This window comes from Hypanus sabinus, chromosome 8 (genome assembly GCF_030144855.1).
Source record: "Hypanus sabinus isolate sHypSab1 chromosome 8, sHypSab1.hap1, whole genome shotgun sequence".
NCBI classification, from domain to species: Eukaryota; Metazoa; Chordata; class Chondrichthyes; order Myliobatiformes; family Dasyatidae; genus Hypanus; species Hypanus sabinus.
This window is the reverse complement of record NC_082713.1, coordinates 39720425-39732965: the sequence shown is the minus strand read 5'-3', so window position 1 is coordinate 39732965 and position 12541 is coordinate 39720425.

The following is a 12541-nucleotide window of genomic DNA, read 5'->3' as shown; positions in this document are numbered from 1 at the left end:
GAAAGGTTTAAGAATATAAGAACATAAAAGTAGAAACAGGAGTAGACCATCTGGCCCGCTGAGCCTGCTCCACCATTCAGTACGATCATGGTAGATCTGACCATGGACTCATCTCCACCTACCTGCCTTTTCCCCATAACCCTACTATGCAAAAATCTATCCAGCCTTGTTTTAAATGTATTTACTGAGGTAGTCTCCACTGCTTCATTGGGCAGTGAATTCCACAGATTCATCACACTTTGGGAAAAACAGTTCCTTCTCATCTCCGTCCTGAATTTAGTGTCCCAATTTTTGAGGCCATGTCCCCTAGTTCCACTCTCATCTTCCAGTGGAAACAATGTTCCTGCCTCTATCTTATCTATCCCTTTCATAATTTTATATGTTTTTATAAGATTTCCTCTCATCCATCTGAATTCCAGTGAGTACAGTCCCAGGTGACTCAATCTCTCCTCATAGTCTAACTCCCCCCGTCTCTGAAATCAACTTGGTGAGCCTCCTCTGCACCGCCACCAAAGCCAGTATATCCTTCCTCAAGTATGGAGACCGGAACTGCACGCAGTACTCAAGATGCGGCCTCACCAGTACCCTGTACAGTTGCAGCGTGACCTTCTGGTTTCTGGTTTGGTTGTTGATCATAGCTTACTAACTTAGGCTGCCAACAGCAGCCTGACACAGTCCTCTATCCTGGGCCAGTCTTCCACGTTGTCTCCAGGTGTAGCCCATCATCGAAGATCCTTCCTCTCCCAGGGATGTGACTTTGGAGCTCCTGTTGCCGTTTCTGTAGCACTGTGTTTTTACGGGATGGGCTGCTGGCCCCATGGCCAACCTTCCCCCTTTCTCAGCCAGGCTTGGGACTATGCACAGCGGAGTTCTGATCACGGGTTAGGTGATAAAATTAGCTCTTATGCCACTAGGCTGAGCCATCTGTTCTTCATTACCACCAACTGACCCAATGAGCGAGTGCACATTGAGCTGAGGTCTGGATCTGCCGTGATATTCTGTTTGACTGAATAGCTTACTAACAGTGACCATGCAGTTGTACCTATCTTCAGGATAGAAATGACTAAGGAACAAAGCACCATTTTCAAGGCCTGTATAGCTCACCTGACTCCTCCTAACTTGCTTCTGACAGCATCATACCTCCCTTTTTGTATCCAAAATCTGCTGAGCTAATTGATTTCTTCGCTCATGGATAATAATTGGCTGAAAATGTTATTAACAAAGCAGTACAAGCCCTTGTTGGCTAAAGCTGGGCAGAGTAAGTGAGACTTGCTGTCCGAAAGGTTGTGGGTTCATCGATACAGAACTGGGTGAACTGGAGTAGACAGTTAGCAGTCCAACCACCGAAAGAGAACAGACTCGGCAAAAAAAACTGACCTCCACCTGATGTTTAGACCTCGCAAGTGTAAGCCAATGATAATAAATGTAATATATGTTACTCAGTGAATAGCATTCTTTAAATTAAATGGAAACAGCTGAGTCTTGTTAATGGCAAGAACTGAATACTTACAATAAACAGTGATCGTATACACAGATGATTTTATATGTTGTATTAATGCAAAGGACACCACAGCAACACTCATAGATATAATGTAGAGGAATATATCATGTCACAAGTAGTTATATAGCACAGAAATGGGTTCTTCAGTACAACTTGTCCACACCAACCGTGATGCCTACTGGCTGTTTCATGCACCCATCAACTTTGCCTCTAACTTCCTCCCGGCCCTTAAATTCACTTGGTCCATCTCTGACACCTCTTTCCCCCTTTCTCAATCTCTCTGTCTCCATCTCTGGAGCCAAATTGTCAACTGACATCCTTTTTTAAACCTACCAATTCTCACCGTTACCTCTTCCCACTCTGTCACCTTTTCTTGGTTTCTTCGCCTCCACCATATCTGTTCCCAGGATCTGTTCCTCCTTCTTTAAAGCCCCTGGGTTTCCCTCCCTCTACTACTGATGTTGCCCTCATCTTCATCTCCTCCATTTCCCGTACATCCACACTGACCCCATTGTCCCGCTGCCTTAATAGTGATGGTTCCTTTTGTCCTTGCTTACCACCCTATCAGACTCTTCATCCACCACAATCCTTCACAGCTTTTACCACCTCCGAAAGGAGTTTACCACAAAACACATCTTTACCTCCCCCACTGTCCCCCCAGCTTTCTGCAGGGATCGCCCCCTCCACAATTTCCTTGTCCATTCATCCCTCACCACTAATCTCCCTCCAGCTTGTTCCATAAAGCTAGCACCATCTGTGTGGATAAACTTTCCCATTGGATGGTCTTTAAATTTCTCCCCTCTTACCTTAAGCTGGTTTAGACCACCACACTAAGTCCTGTGGCATACAGATCCATATGCAGTACTCCTTTGTATGGTCTTACCAGTGATCTGTGTAAATGCGATGTTATTACTTCAAGCACCCGAATGCGGCAGCTTCCGCTGTTTAGACGCTCTCACTCCCCGGAGTATGGATAGCTGGAGTGGCCCTTTTAAAGATTCAGGACCATCCTGCTAATTGGCAATCGTGTTTTGGGTGTCAAGAACTGAGTATTTAAGGAGCACCTGAACTGACGTTCGGCGCTTAATCATAAGCCTACTAGTGTTCTTGTCTAATGTTTGTTTGGTGTTCACTTCTCGATCCAGTTTGATACCATGAATCGATCCTTGCCCAGATACTTGGGTCCAAGACATCCTCACTAAGGACTCTTGTCACAGATCTGACATACCAACTCTTATACTTAAAGTTTCCTCGCATTCCTTGCTACCTCATTGACCTGTGCTGCCATTTCCAAGAAGCTTTGAACTTGTGCCCCAAGGTCCCCCTTTACATCAACTCTCCTGAGGTCTCTACTTTTACTAATCCTTAAGATAACAGGTCAGTATAAAAGGATGATTAAAATGGCATCCTGGATTCCTTTCCGTGTTAAATACAAGAGCTGGGTGATTCTACTGGAATTGTATACAGCGGTGCTGAAGTGATTATATTGTAGTCACCACACAACAGGAGTACAAGATAAAATTGCAGGGGAGACTTACAAGGATGTTCCAAGGAGTGGGGAAATTTCAGTTGTGAAAGGACATTGGACAGGCCAGCCCTTTTTCTTTTGAAACAGAAGATGCTTAAGGTGCATCATGTTCTGACTGGCCTCGGTAGAGTAAATGGGAAAGATGTATTTCTCTTAGCAGATTGTCAACATCTTGGTCTCATAATTTTTGAAGCACTTGGTAAAAGGAGGATAGGGAAGATGAGGAAAACACTTTTTCGCTTGGAGGCTGGTGGGAGTCCAGATTGTTTGAAGTCTGTATTGGAAGATGCGAACATCGCTTGTAAGCAATAGATGTGATTTGAGGATCCATGACCTATCAGCCTCAAACCTAATGCTGAAGGTGGAATTAGGTCAAGCAGCTTTTCCGCCTGATACAAACACAGTGGACTGAATGGGTTACTCAATGCCTATGATTCAACGATTCTGTAACAGAGGCCAATAGTGCTGGCTTGCCATCTTCACTGCATCTGCAAGTGCTTAATTCTGAACTAGCCTGACCCATGTGAAGTGGATGAGATGTAACACCAAGGCAACAGTATTATTTAAGTGAGAAGACATTTGCAGAAGGAAAGGGAAAAGCTGACAACAGTCCAGAAGACTTCTCATGGGTGGCATGTACTGTACATGGCTCTTTGAGTCTTGGCATTTATTCCCAGTTAAAGATATCAATGTCTTAACAGTTCACCAGTTAAAATCTCCTCTTAAGGAACCCACTGATGCTGATCAGATGCTGACAACTATGCAAAATATCCCTAAGCAGCTGTTGATTACTCAAGGATAAAATATTCAGCCCCATTATCTGATAGCAATGGTGTCATTCATGCCTTCTGTCCCTCTCTCGCACCCTGTCCCCATCCAACATGTCATTCACCTACCCTGTCTCACGTTGCCCTAACTCTCTGTCACCACTCACTCTCCCTCTGAACACTTTCTACCCCTGTCACTTTACCCATCCCTCTCAGGACTGTGACTCTCACTCCCTATCACTCACCTATCTTGGCTCTGCGCAGCTCCTATCCCATCCGACTCAGATTCATTTATTTATCACACGTACATGGAAACATACAGTGAAATGTCTCATTTGCGCTAACAACCAGCCCACCTAGAGGGTGTTGGGGACAGCCCACAAGTGTTGCACACATTCTGACACCAATGTAAAATTCTCACAATGCTCAGCAGGACAAGCGTAAATATAACAAGAGCAGCAGAACAAGCCCCTTTACTCCTGCCCTCACACACGGACAGTCCACCAACCCCAGGGCAGGCCTTCGGGCCTCCAGTGTCCAGACTCCAGGCTTCGACCATCCGGTAACATCCAGACTTCAGGCGCCAATGAGCCCTGGACTGGCTGATGCCGGGACTCGGAACTCCAGGTCTATCCATTACCCACCTGTGCATCCATCTCCTGCCCTGTCACTCTGCTCTACTCTTCCGCTCTGAGACACACATCTGAGCAAGTAACTGGTGAAAATTAAAAGCGTTAGATTAGAGAAGTCTTAATCCTTGCTCACTTAGGAAGAGAAAATTACAAATTTACCTTTAATCAGCCTCTGCTTGGTGATGGGGTAGGACAGAAGTGACGTGAAAAAATACCTTGTTCTAAGTCAGCTTTTGGTATACATGGATCTAAATGGTGACAAAGTGATGTGATCTCCTTGGCTCCTCACACAGTCTTGGATCACCTGGACAATACAAATACCTCTGTCAAGATGTTGTTTATTGACTACAGCTCAGCATTTAATACCATCATTTTTGCAGTCCTGTCAAAAAGCTCCAGAACCAGGGTCTCTGTACCTCCTGTAACTGAATCCTCAACTTGCTAACCGGTAGACCACAGTCTGTGTAGATCGCAGATGACACCTCCATCTCACTGATAATCAATACTGGGGCACCTCAGGGATGTGTGCTTAGCCCACTGCTCTGCTCTCTATCTCTACACACGTGACTGTTTGACTAGGCACAGCTCAAATGGCATCTATAAATTTGTTGATGTCACAACCCTAGTTGGCAGAATTTCAGATGGTGACAAGAGGGCGTAAAGGAGTGAGATATATCAGTGAGTTGAGTGGTGTCATAGCAACAACCTTGTACTCGACGTCAGTAAGACCAAAGTGCAGATTGGGGGCTTCAGAAAGGGTAAGACAAGAGAACATAAACCAGTCCTCAAAGGGGGATCAGAAGTGGAGACAGTGAGTAATTTCAAATTCCAGGGTGTCAATATCTCCCAGGATCTAACCTGGACACAACATCTCAATGCAGTTATAAAGAAGGCAAGATGGTGGGTATATTTCATTAAGAGTTTGAGAAGATTGGTATGTCTCCAAAAACACTCACTAATTTCCATGGATGTACCGTGGAGAGCATAGACTGACTGCATCACTGTTTAGTGGCAGGAGACGGAGGAGGAGGCTACTGCACAGGATTGAAGGAGGATGCAGAGAGATGTATAAACTTAGTCAGCTCCATCATGAACACTAACCTCCATAGTATCCAAGATATCTTCAAGGAAGTAGTGCCTCAAAAAGGCGGTGCCCATCACTAAGGACACCCATCACCCAGGACATGCCTTGTTCTCATTGCTACCATCAAGGAGGAGGTACAGGAGCTTGAAGTCATACATACGACAACCCAGGGACAGCTTCTTCCCCTCTGCCATCTGATTTCTAAATTGTCGTTGAATCCATAAGCACTACTCGCTACTTATTAAAATGTCTATTTTTGCACTACTTATTTAATTTAATTATCACATATTTATTTACTGTAATTCACAGTTTTTTCTCTATTATTATGTATTGGAATGTACTGCTGTTGCAAAGTCTACAAATGTCATGACAAATGCTGGTGATATTAAACCTGATTCTGATTCTGTCATTGGTTATTTCAGTGCATTATTGGATTGTTAATTGGGAACTGTCCTATTTCTGTTACCAAACAAGATGCAGGTGGGCCTCAACATGTCAGGCAGCATCTATGGAGGGAAATGGACAGTTGACAACTATTTCCTTCTACAGATGTTGCTGACTTGCTGGATTCCTCCTGAATTTTGTTTGTTGTTCTAGATCCTAGCACCTTCAGTCTCTTGTAACACATGCAAAATGCAGCAGGTCAGGCAGCATCTATTTTTCCAGCATCTGCAGATTTCTTCATGTTCAGTCTCTTGGGTCTCCTTTCAATTTCTGTCAGTCTCCTTCCCTACTGCTGACCGACACAGCAACCTGGTGACCTACTATGCACAAAACTGTCCACAAATTGACATAATATCATTACTCTTATGCTGGAAGGACACAGAGTAGCAAGCATTAGAATCAAAAATGCTAAACTGAGTTAGAAAGGGTTGATCGGAGTCTGGTGCAGAGTAAAGGCAGTTTTATTTGAAATTCAATTATGACTGAGGAGCCCTTTATACTAACAACTAATGCAGTAACTCGAAACAGATCAACTTAACTACATTAACATTTCTCACTTTAGAGAACAAAAAAATCATAAAGGAAAATATATTTAAATTGCAAGGTACCTCAACAAAGTCAATGCTGAAGAATTTTTCCACTAGTAATTTGTTTTGTTGCAATCATAGTAACGGAGGGGAGACATTTATTTTGATTATCTTCAATAAGAATGCGTTTGATGGATTAGCAGAGATCTCTGGGATAAGAAATAACATTTTAATTCACTGCAGATTGTAACCAGTATCTTTTTTTAACTTTAATTACGTTAACCTTTGCAGAAGGGTTATAAAATATTTGGCCAAGGCTTATAGACACTGCAGTTACCCAAAATATTTCATACATTCAGTGTCACAAACATAACACAGCTGCAAAAACCCAACACGAAAATGTAGAACTGTTGAGGCCTAGAATAATATTTCTGTATATCATTGTGAAGCAGGGCTCTGTTTCATAGGTATAACATATCATAAAACAAATCATTTTATGCTGACACCATTGGATATACGTTTCCATCATGGTATTGGTGTGTTGCAACTGGATTAATTTGTTCCTATAAATAAGGTGCTTGGAAGTAAGTACAGAGGAGATGTCACGGGTAAGTTTTTTACGCAGAGAGTGGTGAGTACGTGGAATGAGCTGCTGGCGACGGTGGTGGAAACAGATACGATAGGGTCTTTTAAGAGACTCCTGAACGGGTACATAGAGCTCAGACAAATAGAGGGTTATGGGTAACCCTAGGTAATTTCTAAGCTAAGGACACGTGCGGCACAGCTTTGTGGGCCTAAGGGCCTGTATTGTGCTGTAGGCTTTCTACGTTTCTATGCTTCTAACAGGAATGGCAAATATGATCAGAACTTTCAGAATTAACTTCTTGTTAGTATTCAAGGCGAATCAAATACAGAATTAGGTATTTGTAAAACCTAATGAACATGACCAGAAAAGGTGACAGAAAGTAATGGATGCAGCCCAGTTCATCAGAGGAAAAGCCCTCCCCATTATTGAGCACATTTACAAGGAGCGCTGTCAGAAGAAAGAAGCGTCTGTCAGCAAGGACTCCCGCTATCCAGGCCACGCATCAGGAAAGAGCTACACACCACTAGGTTCAGGAACAGTCATTACCCTTCAGCCATCAAGCTCCTAAACCAGATTCAGGTAAGTTCAAGTTCAGTTTTCTTATCATCTGACTGTACAGTGCATGTATACGAAACAACATTCCTCTGGATGATGGTGCACCCACAATACATACGTCAGAACAATTAAACAAAATATTGCCACGAATGGTGATAAAATATAATTCAAAATGTATGTGAAAGGTGCAGCACAGGTTAACAGTAAACAGCTCACTGTCCTAGTGACGAGACCTCGGTGGCGCCAGGGTATTCATTAGTCTCACAGCCTGGGGGAAGAAGCTGTTACCCAGTCTGGCAGTCCTACTCCTGATGCTCCTGTGTCTCCATCGTGATTGTAATGGATGAGAGGGATCCTTAACAATGCCTTGGACCCTTCATATATAACTTCACTCACCTTGACCCTGAACTCATTCCTCAACCTATCAACTCACTTTCAAGGACTGTACAACTTATGTTCTCAAAAAATTACTTATAATTTAAGAGATAAATATGAAACATTTTTGAAAATTTGGAGCCCTTATTTACAAAAGACAGGATTAAATATATAGATGCTTTGAAGATGAAACAATTGGTTATTAGGGGAAAGAAATAAATATACATATTAAAATTATTACGAATTCCATGGAGCATGTGGAGATCTTCCAACCACCAGGCATTCTTTCTTTCTTTCTTTCTTTCTTTTTTTTTCTATAGGGCAGTTAGGGGGGAGGGGTTAAGGGGAGGGGGTATGGGTTATATACATTGTTTTTTCATACTTTGTAATCATTTAAAAATGCAATAAAAAATTATTTAAAAAAAAAACATTATCTATCTATTTGTTTATTATTATTAGGGTTTTTTTGTAATTGCACAGTTTGTCTTCTTTTGCACATCGGTTGATTGTCCATCTTTGTCTATAGTTTTTTGTTGATTCCATTTTATCTCTTTGCGTCGACTGGAAATGCCCACAAAAAATGAATGTTTGTTTAGTATATGGTGACGTATATGTACATTGATAATAAAGTTACTTTGAACAGGAAATAGACATGTGGGCAAGTAAAAGTTAGGAGATGCAAAGATTGCTGGAATGTAGAGCAAAAATTAAACAGCTGGAGGACATTAACAGGTCAAGCAGCAATTGTGGAGGAATATGGACAGTCACCTTTTTGGATGAAGGCCTTGCAGTAGTCCTGATGCAATCATGACCCAAATTGTGGACTATCCCTTTGTCTCTGCAGATCCTGTTCAACCAGTTCCTCATGCAGTTTGATTTTTGAAGTGAGAAACAGATTCATTTGAACCTTTTGTTGAACGACATCAAGTACCAATGATACAGGTCATTGAGTTTATATGCTTGGTGCTTAGAGGAAGATTCTGGACTTGACAGTGTGGGTCATTGTGTAACATAGTCACAGGACCTGGGAATGGGAATGTGAGAATATGACATAAGAAAGTAGTCAATATCAACGAAAATATAAATTTTATGTATAAAGCCCAATAATGTTCTTGTGAAAGTGTTGCTCCTTTATTGCAAAGGCTGCTAAACCTTTGTAGAGTCTTCAGATCATAGAAATCATTGTGGCATAGCAGTTTATGGCATGGAAGGAGGCCATTCAGCCCATCATGCATATGTTAGCTAAACTGAACTCTATGTTAATTCTCATCTTTTACAGCTTTTGTGCACCTACAAAACACTGGAAGACTGCTGCTCAAATTGAATTCTTTGACACATATTCATAAAGGCTTCATGTAACAGAATTGGCAATGCATTACTGATACTTACACATAGTAAGGGATGGGTTGGGAGCATAATTGTCAGCTTGCCTGTTGTTGCTTCAACTTGTAAAAGTCAGATAAGAAATTAAATTACTCAGCACTTGCTTTTAAGGCAGTAATTAGTCCTGAATGTGTTTAATATGGTGAGGCTCAAAAGGATAGGTTCTGGTGTATGGGACAGGAAATGTGAATTAAGGCATTTTAAAAAGTAGGAGTAAGGAAAAGCAATGGAAGTCAAGTGGTAAAATTTTTAAATACAACTTCATGTATGTTACATTAATAGCCAAATGCATTGTCAGAGAAGAAGGCCCAGATTTTAAGAAAGGGAATTCAATAATTGCTTGAAGGTTTTCAGTGACATGAGCAGGAAGTAAAAGCACTTTGAACATCGTTGATGTGGCTCACATGAAAGAAAACATCAGTGTGGTCTTAATGATGAACGTTTCTGAATCTGTGAAGCAGCATTCAGCTGGACGCATCAGGAACACTGGTAAACTGGACCGCTCTTGACAGGATGTTGAATGTTAGTGTGGAATAACCTTTGGTTATGCCAACATTTTCATTAAAAATGAAATACTGAGATAACTAAATCTCGTGCTTACAATTTCCCGATGAAAGAAAGGGAGGATTTCCATTTTTATCGAGTCTTTGACAATCTTGGGATTTTCTGAAGTGCTTAGAAGCTGAAGTGCTTTTGAAGTGCAGTCATTGATGCAATGCAAATAGCATATCAGCCGAGTTATACAAATGTTTGAAAATCAGCGATCAAATAGTGACCGCTTAGTTTGTTTGAGTGATAAGTGTTGGCCAGGACAAAGCTTTAAAGTCAGAGGTATTTAGCACAGAAATAGGCCTTTCAGACATTGGGTCCACATCAGCCATTAGCCAAACTTTTAAACGAATCATTCATTATTGCTGTTCCCCACGTTCTTAACAATTTCCCCTTAGATTCTACTGTACACTCACACACTAGGGACAATCTATAGAGGCCAATTAACAGATAGACCAGCATACAGAGACCCACACAGTCACTGAAAGAAGGTGCAGCTCCACATAGACAGCACCCGAGGTCAGGATTGAACCTGGATTTCTGGCATTGAAATGTAGCGGCTCTGCTAGTTGCCCCATTGTGCCACTCCTTGTCGTCTTTAAATAACACAATGGCTTCTTCCTTAAGGAGGGGTTAGGTCCCCAGTTAACACTTCTGTTTATCTGTAATTCATTCATAGTGCACTTTATTATCGGTCTAGCTTATGTGCTCAAGTCTCTGAAAAAACAACGTGAACACAGCAAAACCGATGGCAAATTGGCATGAAAATTAGTTCCACCATGAACTTAGCAATCTTTCACCGGATGTGAATTCTGCACTTAATGTATGAGAAAGAGGATTAGATACGAGCATATCATCGTCTTTTTTAATGCCTTTGCCTCATTGGCTGTGGTCCCTGAAACTGTTCCAAAAGCGGTCAGGGCTCTACAGGGATTATGCACTGCCTTATCATCTTAGTGTATCAGGGAGTGAGTTATAATGTTCTTGGGTGAGGTGACTGCTATCACTCAATAATTCCCAATGCATGTAAACTCTGAGATGGCATGAATCTTGAGCATCCTACTGTGCAGATTTGCCAGTGCAATTGACAAAGATGTGGCTTGAGTTCACAGGGAAGTGAGACCCAGGGTTGTTCAGAAGGGGAGGTAAAATCACATTGAGAAGTTGTTCATGAATCCTGCAAGCAGAGGAAGAGAATAAAGGCACATGAAGGAAATGAACAGCAAAATTGTGCCTAAAATATAAGGAGTCTTAACTAGAAAGGCGGATGAACTCAAAGCTTTAAATAACATGTGGGACTATAATAATTTTGTCATCATTGAGCCTTGATTGAAAGACAGACAGGGCAGGCAACTTAATATGCCAGGCAGCATCTATGGGAAAGAGTGCAGTCAATGTTTCAGGCTGAGACCCTCCATCAGGACTGGAGAAAAAAGATGAGGAGTCCGAGTTAGAAGGTGGATACAGAAGATGAAGCCTGTCTGCTAATTCTGACTCCTCATCGTTTTCTCTCCAGTCCTGATGAAGGCCTGAAATGTCGACTGTACTCTTTTCCATAAATGCTGTCTGGCCTGCTGAGCTCCTCCAGCATTTTGTGTGTGTTGCTTGGATTTCCAGCATCTACGGATTTTCTCTTTGTTTGTGTGGCAATTTAATATCCCCAGGCACAGAATTTTTGGGTGGGACAGAGGGGATGTAAAAGAGGAGAGACATTGCCCTGTTAGTCAAGGAACTGATTACTTCAGTACTGAAGGAAGATGTCCGGAATGCTCCTCAAGTGAGGCCATTTGAATAAAAATGGGAAGAAAGGGACAAAAATGGATTTATCCCTTTGTGCGGTGACCATCTGACAGCCAATAGGAGATGGTGGAAGTAGGTACGTAGGCAGATATATCTAGCAGAGAGATGTGAGTTAAAATAGGTTAAAGTACTTGAGGATTTCAATTCCTCAGATATTAACAGGGATTGCCTTAGGACAATAGACTGAGTGAAGGTGGAATTTATCTGGAATTTCCAGTGTGGAGAGAGTGGAGGAAGAAGGGTCACCTACAGCAGTTAGGTATGTAGATAAACTCGTGAATTGCTCAGGTATAAATGGTTTTAGACCAATTGCTGAAAGGTGGCATTAATACAAATAGGTGCCAACTGGTCAGGATGGGTCCACGGTCCATGGTCTATTTCATGGCTGCATGAATCTGTGGCACTGTGTCTGTCTTTGCCGAGTGGTGGCTCCTTTGATATGGGAAGTGGTCCAAATTTTCCAGTGTCCTGCCACATGGAGGATAATGTGGTGGCAGGTTGGTAAAGGAACTTTATTTAGTGAGTGCCATGTGTAAGGACTGTGTAAGAATTAGTCAAGAGTAGCTTTGAGCTCAACCTCCAGACATACTCAGTTGGAGGTATTGGCCAAATGCATAGTTAGTTTCAGGAATGTATTGTAGTTGCCGTATATTAAACAGACCTGATGAAGGGCCTCAGCCCGAAATGTTAACCATTTACTCTTTTCCATAGATGCTGCCTGGCCTGCTGAGATCCCCCAGCATTTTGTGTGCATTGCTTTGGATTTCCAGCATCTGCATATTTTCTCGTGTTTGTAACATATTGAACAGT